The 16,966-nt window shown below is 37.3% G+C and overlaps 1 protein-coding gene and 1 pseudogene across 3 annotated transcripts in view; both read right to left on the bottom strand.

Annotated features, from left to right (window-relative positions):
• SHLD2 (shieldin complex subunit 2) overlaps positions 1-16,966 on the bottom strand; it is a 160,122-nt gene that overhangs the window by 100,705 nt on the left and 42,451 nt on the right. The window lies entirely within an intron of this gene.
• LOC118989580 (beclin-2-like) lies at positions 899-7,751 on the bottom strand (annotated as a pseudogene).

The raw sequence follows: 16,966 nt of genomic DNA, 5'->3' as shown, positions 1-16,966 counted from the left end.
TCCACTGAGCCACACCAGCCAGGGTGCAATAGTGTGGTTTTCAAGTGAGATACCTATAATCATGTTCTCATCACCACGTGAGGTAATACATTGCCGTGAACCTCTTAGTCCTGCTTGCAGTACAGTGGGAATTTCTCCCTCCCACCTCCTATTTGAGGCATTTGTCTCCTCCTAGTAAAGTCCAAGCATTTAAACAGGAACTGAACCTTAATGTAGCTGCTTTTTTTGCTTTAAGAACAGGGTAACCATACATTCTGATTTGCTCAGAACAGTTCTAGTTTAAGTATGTAATCTGGTATCCTGTATAGTCAGTTTCCCTTTTCATTCTCAAAAGTGTCTAGGTTTGGAGATAAATTCTATAGTCACCCTAGTTAAGAACCATATAAATACATGAATAAATGTTCTATTAGTAAAAAGTGTGTCTTCCAATACATTTTATCAATAACATTTATCAGTAACAGGGACAATGTAAGAGTTAAAGGAAAAAACTGTTCGGTTTCCCTACAAAATTTTAAAATAGTAAATGCAATTAGGTTGAATTGTACCTCAAATCTTAACATATATTTGGGACTCTCACAACAAAGATAAGAATAAATGACATAGAAATAAAGTATTAAGCTGTTTGGCAACTAAAAGGAATAAAACAGAGTTTGACTGTCAGGTTCTGGATAATAAAGCTGTGGCTATTGGCATAAAGCCTCTTGGATCCCATTTTCCTACAAAATGTCTCAGATAGTGAAATGTCAACTTGCCCAAGGCTCACCCTTTCTAAAAAAGGTGGAATAAGAAATCCTAAAGTACAACACTTCACTTCCTCTTCCCCATACCATGTAATATCATAAGGACCAAACTATCAATCATGATCTCATAAGCATTAAGGAGGGTTCCAAGGGTCTGTCTACCAACCTCTCTTCTTACTCTCATCTCCATCTACATCCTAAAAAAAGATGAAAAACAAAACAAAGGATATCAAGGGGAGAAAAAGGCAACTAAGTCCTGACATTCCTTTGTAAAGTTATATTCCTCTCAACAAATGCCAATTCCTTCCTTCCAATTCATCAGACATCCTCACTGATTGATTTTTTTCATACTTCCAATTTGTTATCAATCTTTTCAGATCAACCTTAAAATTCGCTCAGAATCTGACCAGTTTTCTCCACCTTCATCTGTTACTTTTCTGGTTCAAACTGGTTTCCGTTCTTCCCCTCCTGCCAGGTAAAAAACCTGAGGTTTACAGAAGTTAAGGCAATTGCCCAAGTCACATAGTCTGCAGGTAGTGGAGCAAGACTAAAATGCAGAAAAGCAAACTACAGAGCCTAAGTTCTTAACCATGGTACCATACTGCCTCTCTGGTTTTCTGTCTTTGCACTGTTGTGGAGCTAGAATTCAAATTAGATGCCTGCCGTTGACTCATAAGATACACAATAAGCACTGACTTATCTAGAGAAGTATGAAAAACACAAAAATTCAATATAAAGGGCCATCATTATCAAAGAATTACTAGAAAAGTTCACTATATACTTAATAAAGCGGTGAATAATAAATGGCTTTTAGGAGAACATCTCTCTTTTAAACCCCTTGCTTCCTTCATACCTGATACATTCTTCTTCCTCCCTCCCTCCCTTTCTCTTTCTTTCGCTTTTAATCACTTGGCAATGACATACTGAGCTTCCAAAAATTAAATATTCAATATAAAATCCTGTTGCTTAGCAAGTTCAGGAATTAAACAAACTGCAGATTGACAGAGCTACCTTACTGACCTAAACCTTACCACTTTCTTTCTTTCACCTTTAGTATCCCCAAGTATACCTCAGCACCATGGCACAGGTATTGTTCTTTCAGCCTTAAATATTCTTTCCCTAGGTCCTTGTTTACCAGTTTTTGAATTTTGAGATATAGCCCTGGCTGCTGTGGCTCAGTGGACTGAGTGCTAGTCTGTGAACCAAAGGGTCACTACCAGTTGGATTCCTAGTCAGGGCATATGCCTGGGTGCCCTGACTAGGAATCCAACTGGTAGTGACCCTTTGGTAAGGGGCTTTTGAGAGGCAACTACACATTGATGTTCCTCTCCCACTCTTTGTCCCTCCCTTCCCCTTTAAAATAAATTTAAAAACCTTTAAAAAATAAAATACACATTGAGATATAATTAAACATTCAATAATATGCACAGTTCTTAAGAGCTCTGTTCAATGACTACCAATAATTGTCTACACTCATGTAAGCATCACCCAAGATACAGGTAATTTCCATGGACCTTAGGAAGTTCTCTTTCTAAACAGGTTCTCTCCCCGTCCAACCAACAATTATTTAGGAAGTTCTCTGTCTCTTTCTAAACAGGTTCTCTCCCCGTCCAACCAACAATTATTTTCTGATTGCTATCACTTTGGAAGAGTTTTGCTTTTTTTTCTTGGACTTTATATGAACAATACAGTAAAATGCTCATTTACATCTAGTTTCTTTTGACACAATGGTTTTGAGATTCATCTGTGCTGTTGGTTGTATTGGCTGTGAGTACTGTAAATATGTCACAATTTTTCAATCAATTTTTCCTATAAATGGACATTTCATTTGTTTCCAATTTTTGGCTATTGTGAATAACACTACTATGAATATTCTTGAATTCATAATTTTGTGCATGTTTTCATTTCTCTTCATTAAATGTCTACAAGTAGAATTGCCAAGTCACAGGATATGTTTAACTTCATTAGAAACTGCCAATTAGTCCTCCAAAGTACCTGTACCATTTTGCTTACCCACCAGCAATGTGAGTTCTACTTGCATCACATTATCCCCATTTTGTAACTTCAGTCTTTCTCTTGTTAGTCATTCTAGAGAGTGTTAAATGGTATCTCACTCTGAGTTGACTTCACATTTCCCTGCTAAGTGAAGTTTAGTACCTTTGCTAATGTGTACTGGCCATCAGTATAGCCTCTCTTTTTAAAAATTACTTTATTCTTGTTCAATTACAGTTGTCTGCATTTTCTCCCCACCACTCCCCCCACTCCAGCCAAACCCACCTCCCTCCCTTGCTTCCACCCTTCCCCTTGGTTTTGTCCATGTGTCCTTTATAGTAGTTCCTGAAAACCCTTCTCCCCACGGTCCCCTCCCTCCTCCCCTCTGGCTATTGTTAGATTGTTCTTAATTTCAATGTCTCTGGTTATACTTTGTGTGCTGTTTTCTTCTGTTGATTATAGTACATTTACACAATGGAATTCTACGTAGCAGTGAGAAAGAAGGAGCTACTACCCTTTGCAACTGCATGGGTTGAACTGGAGAGCATTATGCTGAGTGAAATAAGTCTGGCTGTGAGACAGTATAGCTTCTTTTGGCAAATGTCCGTTCAAGTCTTTGTCTCATTACATTAGCAGGTTATGCCTCTTTTCCTCATTTTGCTATTGAGTAATTGCAGTTCTTTAAATACACTAGATACAAGTCATTTGACAAACAAATATGCTGGAAATATTGTTTTCCCTCTCTATACTTACCTGCTCATTTTCTTAGTGGTTTCTTTTAAAGTACAATAATGTTAATTTAGATAAGGTCCAATTTATTATTTTTTTCTTTTATGTATCTTTTTTCTCTTAGTGTCTTAACCAAGAAATCTTTGAATACTTCATAAAGATATCAGGTTACTAGATCCTTTTTCTTTCTTTTTTCCAGAAGGTATGGAGGTTTTAAATGTGTCTGCAAATTCTTTGATACTCCTCCCTTTATGAGGTGAGACTTAATTCCTCTACTCCTAAATGTGGGCTGAAGTAATGAATAAAATATGGTGGAAGTGATGGCATGTGACTCCCAAGACTTTGCAATAAAGACAAAGGACCTTCCTCCTTGTGCTCACTCTTGGATCACTCACTCTAAGGGAAGACAACTGCCATTATGAGGACACTCAGGCAGCCCTAGTGACAGGCTCACTTGGCTCCTGTCAACAGCCAGTGAAGAGCTGATGTTTCTGGGGATTCTCCAGCTGCAACCAAGCCATCAGATGATTGCACCTCTTGCTAATTCTTGACTACAACCACATGAGAGACTATGCACCAGAATTACCTACCTAAGTTCCTCCTGAGATCCAGACACAGGGTAGCTATAATGTAATAAATGTTTGTTGCTTCAAGCCACTAAGTATTGACAATTTGTCATAAAGTAAGAGATAATATAGAAATTGTATGGTTTTTGCTTTTGCATTATATATATATCAATCATTGCAAATTTGTTTCTGCATATGGAGTTGAGGTAGTAGTTGTTTTCCTTATAGATATCATGTAGCAGCAATGTTTGTCTTTCTCCCACTGGATTGTTTGACACTTAGGTAGAAAAATGTAAGTCCATTTCTGAGCTCTTTATTATATACTACTGATCTACATATGTCTATCCTTATGCAATACACTATACTATCTTGATTACTGTAGCTTTATGGAAAATCCTGATATCAGGAAACAAAAGGTCTCCAACTCTGTTTTTCCAAATTATTTTGTCTATTCCTTTTTTATTGTATCTTTTCCATTACCATTTATCCCCACTGTGACCCCTTCCATTTCTACCCACCACCCTACCCACTGCAATCACCACACTGTTGTCCATGTCCATGCGTTTGTTCTTTCTCCCCCTGCGCTGCTTTATGGCTATGCTTAAGTGCTTTGCATTTCAGTAAGTTCATAGAATCAGTTGTTCTGTTTGTTCCAAAAATGCCTACTAGGATGTTAATGAATCTACACATCAGTTTGAAGAGAATTCTATCTTAACAATGCTGAGTCTTCAAACCCATGAACATGGTATATAACCATTCATCTAAGTTTTTTTTTAACTTACATAAGCAACATTCTGTACCTTTCCATGTTGAGAGCACAGCCTTAGTTAGATTTATTCATAGGTATTTGATGTATTTTTAAAGATTTTATTTATTTATTTATTTATTTATTTTGAGAGACAGAAAGAGAGGAAGAGAAACCTCAATGTTCGAGAGATACATCAATCAGTTGCCTCTTGCACGCCCCTAACCAGGGACCTGAACTGAGACCTAAGCACCTGTCCTGATTGGGAATCAAACTCTCAATCTTTCAGTTCACAGGCCAGTGCTCAACCCACTGAACAACATCAGCCAGGGCACTTAATGTATTTTTTAATACTTGGAAATGATAGGTTTTATTTCTGTTTTCAAATTGTTTATTGCTTGTATAAAGAAGTACAAATGATTTTTGCATATTGACTTTGCTAAATTCACTTATGAGAATTTGTTTTTTGTAGATTCCACGGGGTTTTCTTTTTTTAAAAGATTTATTTATTTTTAGAGAAGGGAAAGGGAGGGAGAAAGAGAGGGAGAGAAACATCAATAGGTTTCCACATCCACATCCCCAACTGGGGACAGATAGAGCTTCCCAGACAAGAAAAAGCTTAAGGAGTTCATCACCACTTAGCCAGTATTATATGAAACGTTAAAGGGTCTTTAAGAAAATAAAAAATATGAACAATAAAATGGCAATAAATACATATTTATCAACAACTAAATCTAAAAAAAACCAAAATAAATGAACAAAGAGAACAGAAACAGAATCATAGATACAGAGAACATTTTGATGGTTGCCAGGTGGTAGGGAGATTGGGGGCTATGGGTGAAAAAGGTGAAGGGATTATTAAGTACAAATTGGTTGTCACAGAATAGTCATGGCGGTGTAAAGTACAGCATAGAGAATACAGTTTGTAATATTATAACAACTATGTATGGTGTCAGGTGGGTGAATATTCATCAGGATGATTACTTAGTAGTTATGTAATGTACAATCAGTGTAGTGTACACTCGAAACTAATATAATAATGTACATCAACTGTAATTAAAATAGAAATGATATTAAAACTATCCTTCTTCATCATAGAAAAAAAGTTAATTTTGACAATACCTTAAGGAGACCAATTGAGATATACATAAAATTTGTAAGCATGAGTCTCACACCCTTTGTACCACCACTCCTATGTATTCAAGTAGGTTCTGATAAAATAGAATTCACCACTGGCTCCAAGATCTTCTATCAAGCCTTTTTCCACCTTCCTTGGCTTCTTCCTTGAACTTCTGCATGCAGTACAGGAAAGTCATCATTGCCTGGTTAAACTTCTCATACAAAAGAGCATTCTGCCTCCTGTTATAGAACAAGAGCAGCTCAATTGGGTCCTCTGTTAAAGACTTCAGATAGAAATGCCACAGGGTATGAGGTGATATCTCTGAAACTCCAGACCAACTGTGTTAGTAGCAGAAAGGTTGTGAGCCCCCAGGCTGCATTAATCTTATTCTAGCACAAGGGAACAGTAGGGAGGCAGCCCAATCTGAAGTTACTGATGATGGTCAAGGGGTCATCATGGCAGATCTCAAATGCTGACCTGAAGGTGTTAGTTTTCTTCAGTCAGGTTAACTGGGTCTCAATGTACCACAGCCAGTTTTCCACATTCCTTAGTTCACCATGCAGTTCCAATTATTGCCACTGCAGTTCACTGTAGTCCCTATGGTACTGCCTTTCCTGTTGGTCCAGTGTCTCAGTCTCTGCCTAGGCTGCCTTCAGAGCCACATCTGCGCTTTCTCAATTCTTCTTCACCTTCTCCAGCTTCTGGAACAGTCTCACTTCATGTCCTTCAGACTCTGCAGTATCTCCCTCTTGTCCTCATTTATTCTCTCCCTGATCTCCAAACATGGTTTCTTTTGTCTTTAGCTCATGAAACATTTTTTAGCATTTCTTGGAAGTCCAGGTCTGTTAAAAACAAATTCTTCATTTTTTAATCTGTCTAAAAATATGTTTTGTTTTTATTAAAGCTATTTCTGCTGGATATGGAATTCTAGTTTGGTGAGGTTTTCCTCTTTTTTATCCTCACCAGAGGACATTATTTTTATTTTTTTAGAGGAAGAGAGAGAAACATCAGTCAGTTGCTTCCCACTGCACCTGGACCAGGCATCAAACCCACAACCTTCTGGTTATGAGATAACATTCCAACAAAGTGAGCAACACTAGCCAGGGTGGTGTTTTTTCTTTCATTAATTTTATAAATGTCATTCCATTGTCTCTAAGCATCTATTTTTTTTTCTGGTAAAAAGTTAGCCTTAATTCAAATTGTTAGTCCCACGTATTGAATGTGTTCTTCTGTCACTTGTAAGTTTGCTCTTTAGTTTTCAGCAGTTTGATAATGATTTGTCCTAGGTCTGAGATTTTTTATTTGTTGGTTTGTTTTTATTTTGTTTTGCATTTAATGTGCTTGGGGCTTGTTGAACTTCCTGAATTTGTGAGTTTATCAATTTTACAAGTTCTTAACTACTGTATCCTCAAACATGGCTTCAGCCACATTTTTTCCTGTATATATAATTACATGGATGTTAGACTATTTACTATTATCCCACAAATCTGGTAGCTCTTATCTAACTCTCCCCTATACTTTGTAATGTTTATCAATTTAAATATGTTCTATCAACCTTTCTTCACATTCATTGATCTTTTCTTGACATGTTAAGAAGCTGTTAAGCCTATGTAATACTTTCTTCGTTTCCAATATTGTATTTTTCATTTATAAAACTTCAATTTGATTCTTTGGTATAGTTTCCATGATTCTACTAAAAATCCCATCTTTTCATTCATTTTGTCCACTTTACTATTAGATTTGCGTATTTTCATTGCTATCTTTAAATCCCCGACTGATAATTCTACTATCTGTATTACCTTTGGCTCTTCCTCTACTAATTGCTTCCTCTCTTGACCTTTGGTCACATTTTCTTTCATCTTGTTAATTTATTTATTATTAGCCAACATTTTCTACAAAAATACCTTAGCAACTGAAATAAGTAATACTTCACTCCTATAAATAGATAGGACCCTTCTGACAGACCACTAGAATGGGGTCTAAATCAATCTCATCTGTAATTAAACTGGGTCTGGACTTTGATGCAGCTTGAACTTGATGCAGTTCATCACTGGATTCAAATATTTTGAGGATGGAAATCAGGACTTTCACTTTAGCAGGGTCTGGGATCTGAGCCCAGGTAGGATTCTAGAGATCTGCCTGTGCTTCACAGCTAAATTACCAGTTTTCAAAACTGTGGGAGTACTTTACATGTATACTGGAACTAAATAATTAAGTAAATAGATGGCAGATGGTGTGAGACAGCTTTCTCATTATTGAAATAGGAGTTTACAGATAAGCAAGGGGAAAAAGTCATAATGATTTATGTGGTAATGGATTAGAGTTGAATACCTCAGCAAGAATTCACATTTAGCAAAATATAGACATAAAAATATTTACAGGTACATGCATATACTAATCTGTGCATATACATATATATCTTCTGACTGTAAGCTAAGAGAACCTACAACCAACAATACCACAGTAGCATCAAGAACATCTAGCACCAAGATCTTGGTTTCCCTATTCTCCAATACAAAGAACCAAGGCTCTTTGGAGAAATGGCCAATTGGTGAAGGAAATACACAAAATGGACTTTGAGCATTATGTAGCACAAAAAAGTAAGCAAGTGTGCTCTCTCTCTCTCACACACACACTAATGAGGGTATGTCAAAGATACACAGGAGCCTATTGAAAGAGCCCTGAATGACCAAATTTCAACCATTTCACCAACAAAATAAAATAGTAATTGTATTATAACCTCAAATATAAAGTAAATACCCATGAGTCAATACTGCTTTGAACAATGATTGAATAAATAAAAACACATGAGGAAGAGGAGACAAATCTCCCACACAGAACTTCAAATAATTTTGTAGATACTCTGCCTTCAAGGAGGGGGAACATAACTACCCACTCCTTAAGTGTGAGCTATACATAAGTGACTTTCTTCCATAGAGTACAGTATAGAAAGAGAGAAAAAAAGAGTAACTTTAGTCCTGGCCAAGTGGCTCAGTTGGTTGAAGCATTGTTCCATACACCAAAAGGTTGTGGGTTCAATTGTCAGGGACTTACCTAGGTTGTGGGTTCAATCACCAGTTGGGGCATGTATGTGAGGCAATCAATCAATGTTTCTTTCTCACAACAATGTTTCCCTTTCTCTCCCTGTCTCTGTCTCTTTCTCTTGCTCCCTCTCTCCCCATCTCTCTCTAAAATCAATAAACATAACCAGAGATGAGGATTAGGAAACAAGAGCAACTTTACAGGTGAGAAACTTGACAAATACCATCCTGATCAGGTGATCTAGGTCAACATCAACACTGATTATTCATGTTGATAATCTACTCTTAATATATTAAAAATGGCACTTAACCTCTGTGGTCTTCCCCTGAAAAACTGAAAACTCCAATCTAATCATGAGAAAAATACCAATAGGGGTACATTCTATAAATTGCCTGAACAATTCTCTTCAAAACTATCAAAGTCATCAAAAACAAGGGAAGTGTGAGAAACTCATAGCCAAGAGGAACTTAAGGAGACATGTGGAACTCTGGATGGGATCCTGAAACAGGAAAAGGCCATTAGGTAAAAACAAAGGATATGTGCATAAAGTATGCACTTCAGCTAAAAATAATGTAACAATATTAGTTCAATACTTATAACAAATGCAGCAAACTAATATAGTCGTTAATAGCGGGAAACTAGATATAGGGTATATGGGATCTCTGTACTATCTTTGCCATTTTCTTATAAACATAAAACTATTCTAAACAAATTAAGTTTACTTTTTTAAAAAAAGAAAAACTGGAGCTCTCTCTGTGCTTTAAGTATGACTTACAGGTTTTTCATTTGCTAGAGAATTCTCTTCACTTTCTAGCCCCATACCTCCAGTGCTCTTTCATCCCTCCTCCCAGCCTTCCTTTTGCAGGACAACCTCCCTACATTATGTGAAGGCCTGGAATGAATTGGAAGAGTTTCTCTTACCTCTCCTGCCCTGTCCCCAATCCTTGGTGATTAAATGCACAGAATGACAGAGTGTGGGGTAGGGATCATCTCCAGCACCTTCCTGGTTGCAGCCTTCCATAAGTGAAGGCCTCCAGTGCCTCTGGTATGTTACTGTTAGCTGTCCTGCTCTGCTCCTTCACCCTTCTTCAACCCTGTTTTCCGCGTATGGTGGATGTGCATTTGCGGGAAGTTCCTGTGCCTCAAGGATGACCTCTGTCACCTCTACTTCCCTGTCAGGCTTGTGGCTTACTTTCTCTGAGCATTCAGTAAAGACTCACACATAAGACCTGGATGGTGAGTGCAGACTTGCTCTTTGGTGGAGGGAGAACTGGGGTTATTCATGATTTTAGCTGGCCAGACCAGCCCAAGTATGGCAATTTCAAGTCTGTTGAAAGTTTGGCTGGTTTCTTCTTTCCCCATCTATAGCCAATCCCTCTTCTATGGGTTGTTCTATCCCAGGGCAGCTGTGGGTTTCTTCTCTGCTATGAAGGTTTCAGAGCATTTTTCAGTTTAGTTCATTTAGGTTTCCTTATGTCCTCAGCTCTTTGACAGATTTTTTAAAAATGACCCTTATTTGGCTTCTAATGGTTTTCAGGGTGAGAATGACACTATCTTAACAACTCTGTACATCTGAAGAAGAAACAGAATTCTCTCACCAGACTTTTGATGGTTCAGTCATCCCTGTACATAAGGTCTCTGCTCAAACATCACCTCTTCAAAACTGCATACCCTAATCACCCCATCTAAAAAGTTTCCTTTTTTCAGAAGGACCTAAAATACCATCCTTCCAAATAACCAGAGTAGTAAACATGAATGACAATATTTCTGTCAATATTACACCACAGCCATAGAATATACAAGCATTCAAGGGGAAAAATATACTTAGAGGGAAAGAACTATATTTGCAAATCCTATATCTGAAGATTATCTAGTATCTAGAATATATGAAGAAATCTCAGAACAACAAAAAGACAAACAATCCAATTTAAAAATGAGCAAAGCAGTTGACATTTCTCCAAAAGAGATATTCAGAGGTCAACAAGAGCATGAAAAGATGCTCAATGTCATTAGTCACTAAGGAAATATGAATGAAAACCACAATGAGATACAAGTATACACCAACTGGAATGGCTCTAATAAAAAATTTTCAAAGAAAATAACAAATGCTGGCAAGGATGTGGAGAAATTGAAACTCTTGAGCACTGCTGGTGGAAATGTAAAATGGGGTAGCTGCTGTGGAAAACAGTTGAACACTTCCTCAGTAAGTGAAACACAGAGTTACCACAGCAATTTCACTCTTAAGTACATATCCATTTGAGATCTTGTCCTGTGGCATATTTGTACAATTTGGTATGATGAAGTACTTTCACAGTATACTCAAATAAACTCACATTGATGCAAATAAACTTGTATAACAAAAAAATTTTTAAAGAATTGAAACAAGTATTCAAACAAAAATTTGTACACAGATGTTCACAGGAATACTATTTACAATAGCTGAAAAGTGTAAATAACTCAAAGGTACATCAACTGGTGATTGAATAAACAAAATGTAGTATCACCACATAATGGAAATTAGCCATAAGGAGTACTGAGTTGTGCTACATCACAGATGGAACTCAAAAACATTATGCTAAGTGAAAATATGTGACTCAAATACCACATATTGTGTGATTCCATTAGATAAAATATCCAGACTAGACAAATCCATGGAGACAGAAAGCAGATCAGTGGTTGCCAGAGGCTGGGGAAAAGAAGGAATAGGGAATGACTGCTTAATGGATACAGGCTTTCTTTTTGGAATGATGATGAAGTTCTGGAACTTTTTTTTTTAGTGAATTTTTTTGCATTAGTATTTATGGGTTTTTTAAAGATTTTACTTAGTTTTAGAGAGAAGCGAAGAGAGAGGGAAAGAGAGGAAGAGAAACAACAATGTGTGGTTGCCTCTGATGCACCCCCAACCAGGGACCTGGCCTGCAACCCAGGCATGTGCCCTGATTGGCCAGTGCTCAATCTACTGAGTCACGCCAGCCAGGGCAAGTTCTGGAACTACTGTAGATAGCGGTGACGGTTGCACAACATTGTGAATGTACTTAATGATGCTAAATCATACACTTTAAAATGATTAACAAATTTTGTATTTATTTCACAAGTAAAAGAAATAAATATATAAATAAAAGAAAGCTTAAACACAAAAAATCCAGAACTACATTCCAAGTAAAAATAAAAGATTAAACATACATTTAATTTCATTCCTTCTCAAAACTGTGCTAAAATGCCAAGAAGGTATTTTTAGGGCATAAACAAAATTGTGGCCCTGACTGGTGTGACCCAGTGGTTTGAGCAGCAGCCCTTGAACCAAAGGGTCACCCATCAGTTTGATTCCCAGTCAGGGCACAAGCTTGGGTTGCAGGCCAGGTCCCCAGTAGAGGGTACCCGAGAGGCAATCACACATTGATGTTTCTCTTCCTCTCTCTCCCCCACCCTTCTCCACTCTCTAAAAATAAATAAATGAATAAATTTTTTTTAAAGTTGAAGACTGAAAAGCATATGGTAACTAACACAAGAACCAAGAAAGATGAATCCTAAATCTGCAATGTGGAAAGCCAAAACCAATCTGAATTAGTCCACAGAATTCTCAAAAGGCTCAAGAATTGGAAATAGATAGTACCTCCAAAAACAGCAGTACTTAGAAAGAATTACCATTTGCAGCTGTCATTATAAGCGCAGGCCTGGCTGGTTCCTTCAGAGGGAGGGGCTGTGAAGGCAGTGCACCATAGGAAGGCACACTGGGATCTGGGGTATCCTGTAAACTCCAACCAGCTCCCCAGGATGTGCCAGTACCATGTCCAGAATGGGGAAGTAGGCTGAGGGCTATGGCATCCCCAGGCTTCCTGATGGAGGGTCCTGTAGCCCCATCACTTCCCACTATCCCAGACAGTCAGTGAGTACCAGAAAGTATCCCCCATTGGCCAAGATGGGGTAGGGGTAGGTTCTACACCCCATTGGGCCAAAAGCTAGCCAGATGAATGGACAAGGCCCAAGGGTGGGAAAAGCGAGCAAGATAATTGGACAGAAAAAAAAAGCCCTACCTTCCCTATCGCTGTTAAGAACCCCAGGCTTGAGCAGGAATAGGGATAGTCTTTGAGATGGTAGTCCACCTTTCTCCCTGAATAAGCCTCTTTCCTTTTGCACCAGTCTCATAAGTTTTGTTTCCACTGCACCAAACAAATGGCTTCATCTCTAAATTTCTTCCATTACACATGGCTTACTAGGTGTCTGTCAACAAGACAAAATTACACAGGGTAATTCTCTGAAGAGGATTCCTAAACAGAGGAACAGAAAGCACATTGTGGGAAGAAAGAGTCAATGAAACCAGTGGGATTAAGTAAACACACACACACATATATACTTCCCTCACTTAGCTCCCAGAGAATGAGTTAGCGCACACCAGTCAGGAGATTAAAAGACTCTTGTCTTTTTGGAAAGGGAAAAGAAAGGAAAAGCAGATATCAAGGACTCCCTAATAAATGGCAAAGTTAGGTCACCCTACACTGAACCTATAGTCAATGAGTATCAATGATGTACTCAAAGCTTCCAATCAACTTTTGGAATCAACTTCCAATCCTGGCCACACCTAAGAAAAATGAAAGTCTAGTCAAGATAACTCAACATCTGTAAAACAGAAAAGAAAACACAGAGGAGAAAAATCAATGAAATAATTCTGGAAAATATCCCAGAATTAAGCAATGTTAAGTTTACTGTTTGAAAACCCAGAATGCACAAAATAATGAATTTTAAAAATACATCCATAATAAAGCATATCTTTTGAAATTTCAAGACAGAGGAAATCAAGAGTAGATAGTACAAGTTTCCAGACATGAATAAATAGGTAACAACAGATGAAAAATCAGAATGATTTTAAACTTTTCAGCAGCCACAGTGTACACTGGATGAAACTGTAAAATCATAAAAATTCTGAAGAAAAGCAATTCCCAATCTGAATTATACACAGAAAGGTCAAACTATTAACCAAGGTTAAGAGGAAAATACAGGCATCTTCAGAAATGCAATATATTGCCCACACAGGGTTGCTCAGTTGGTTAGAGTATCATTCCTCTACACCGAGGTTGAGGGTTTGGTCTCCAGTCAAGGCACATAGAAGAATCAACCAATGAATGCATAAATAAGTGGAAGAACAAAATATCGATGTTTCTCTATCTCTTTCCATCCCTCTTTCTCTCTTTCCCTCCCTCCCTCCAAAATAAATGAATAAGTAAATGCAAGGTATCAAATAATCTGCCTCCCACTCACCCTTTCTACAACAAAATGTGGGAGTAAACCAAGAAGAGGAAGACATAGGGAAGAAGAAACAGAAGATCCAACACAGGGGAAAAGAATTCTGAGGACACAGAAACCACTCCAGATTGGAGCACGTTGCCTGGGAAGCACTTCAACTTGATGACACTGACAAAACAAATGATGTGAAGGAAAATAGGAAATCTGGGCAGTTAGTAGGAAATCTTGAGTTTAGTTAGTGATAAGAACACAGAAAACCATATAAACAAAGTCCTAAACTGACAACTCAGTAACATCAATTCAAATGTTACTTGAAAATCACAGGAAAATATGAAACAGCTAAGAATTGAGAATGGATACCTCTGAGAAGGGGAAATAAGATGAGGACTGAGAATTACTCTGTATGAACAATTTCTAACTACTTAACTCATTAAACTCTAACTTTTAAAAAAATGAAGATGTTACAAAATGTGGAAGATAGAGATATAAAGTATGTAAGGATTTCCCAAGGATATAAAACCTACCTTGAAAACTAACTCTGATCTCTCAAAACTAAGAACTCTAACAAAGTTGTCCTACACAGCAAAAAAATGACAAAATAATGAGTTTGGGGAGGAGAAGCAAGAAAGAAGCAATATTATTCTTACACTACCATAATTCTTGCCAAAAATATTATATCAATAGCAGAAATCCTCAGGTTTCTGCTTCAGTTCCTCAATCTGTAAAGGTCACATGGCTGTTGTGAAGCTTAATGAGATAACAAATACAAAGTGCTTATAGCAATGTTGCATACAAATATTACTACAGTTAATACTTTATCTTAAATAACTGAATTTTATATCAAATCATTCAATTATCACAATACTAAAAAAAAAAACACGTATACTTATCTTGTCTACTCAAACATAAGACCTCTCTCTAACCCTTTCATATATGTCTCCTAAAAGTGGGGTAGGAAGAAAAATTGTCTGATTATCCATCAGAAACAGAAATAACAATCAATGAAAGTTGTTTATACAAATGGTTGTCACATACTAAAGAATTGACTGCAACTGAAAAACTGCTCAGGCCACCTTCTTTCTTTTCTACTTTGTAGTTGATTAGGATCAATAAGCAATGCAGCAATTAGAACTGAAAATTTTGTATCAATTATACATTAACTCACTAATGTTGAGGCAAGCATTTCTCCATTTCATAATAGGTAAAGTTTCAAACTTATTCACAGGTTGTGTTCTCCAAGTTCAGTTATACTTTAATTATAAGAATCAAAATTATGCAGTAACTTTGGCTGGTGTGGCTCAGTGGATTGAATGCCTACTTCTGAATTAAAGGGTTGCTTGTTCAGTTCCTACTCAGAGTACATGCCTGGATTGCAGGCCAAGTCTACAGCTAGGGGTGCACAAGAGGCAACCACATGTTGATGTTTCTCTCTCTTTCTTTCTCTCTCCCTTCCCCTTTCTCTAAAAATAAAGATATAAAATCTTTTCAAAATTATGAAATAAAATGGATATTCTGGGCAATAAAAAAAGGCCAACTTAATCCATAAGTACATAAGAACCATAAAGAAAGAAAGAAATGTAACAACAATCAGTAACTTTCAACCACTTCTTGTTTAAATTATATTTTATTGATTATGATATTACAGTGGCCCTAATTTTCCCTTTGTCCCCCTCCACCGAGCACTCCCCACTCTCTCGGGCATCCCCCCCGCCATTATTGCTAATATCCACGGGTCCAGTGTATAAGTTCCTAGGATACTCCATTTCCTACACTGTGTTTTACATCCCCATGGCTATTTTGTAACTACCTATTTGTACTTCTCATTTTTAAATATATTTTATTGATTATACTATTACAGTTGTCCCATTTCCCCCCCCCTTTACTTAACTCACCCCCCTCCCGTAAGTATTCTGCCCCCCCCATTAGTTCATGCCTATGGGTCATACATATGTCTTTTGGCTTCTCCATTTCCTATACTATTCTTAACCTCTCCCTGTCTACTTAGTACCTACCATTTATGCTACTTATTCCCTACACGTTTTCCCCCCATTTTCCCCCTCCCCATCCCTCCATGTGATCTCCATTTCTGTGAATCTGTTCCTGTTTTACTTGTTTGCTTAGTTCATTTTTGTTTTTTAGGTTCAGCTGTTGATAGTTGTGAGTTTGTTGTCATTTTACTGTTCATAGTTTTAAATCTTCTTTTTCTTAGATAAATCACTTTAACATTTCATATAATGAGGGCTTGGTGATGATGAACTCCTTGAACTTGCCCTTATCTGAGAAGCACTTTATCTGCCCTTCATTCTAAATGATAGCTTTGCTGGATAGAGTAATCCTGGATGTAGGTCCTTGCCTTTCATGACTTTGAATACTTCTTTCCAGTCCCTTCTTGCCTGCAAGGTTTCTTTTGAGAAATCAGATGATAGTCCTATGGGAACTCCTTTGTAGGTAACTGTCTCCTTTTCTCTTGCTGCTTTTAAGATTTTCTCGTTATCTTTAATCTTAGCTAATATAATTATGATGTACCTTGGTGTGTGCTTCCTTGGGTCTAACTTTTTTGGAACTCTGTGAGCTTCCTGGAAGTCTATTTCCTTTGCCAGATTAGAAATATTTTCCTTCATTATGTTTTCAAACTTATTATTTCCTTCAATAAGTTTTCAATTTCTTGCTCTTCCCCTTCTGCTTCTGGCACTGATGATTCAGATGTTGGAACATTTAAAGTGGTCCTGGAGGTTCCTAAGCCTCTCCTCACTTTTTTGAATTCTTGTTTCTTCATTCTGTTCTGGTTGAA

This window comes from Sturnira hondurensis, unplaced genomic scaffold (genome assembly GCF_014824575.4).
Source record: "Sturnira hondurensis isolate 20B ecotype Veracruz unplaced genomic scaffold, ASM1482457v3 Scaffold0006496, whole genome shotgun sequence".
NCBI lineage: Eukaryota > Metazoa > Chordata > Mammalia > Chiroptera > Phyllostomidae > Sturnira > Sturnira hondurensis.
The sequence above is the reverse complement of the archived record's forward strand: the minus strand, read 5'-3'. Positions and strand labels throughout refer to the sequence as shown.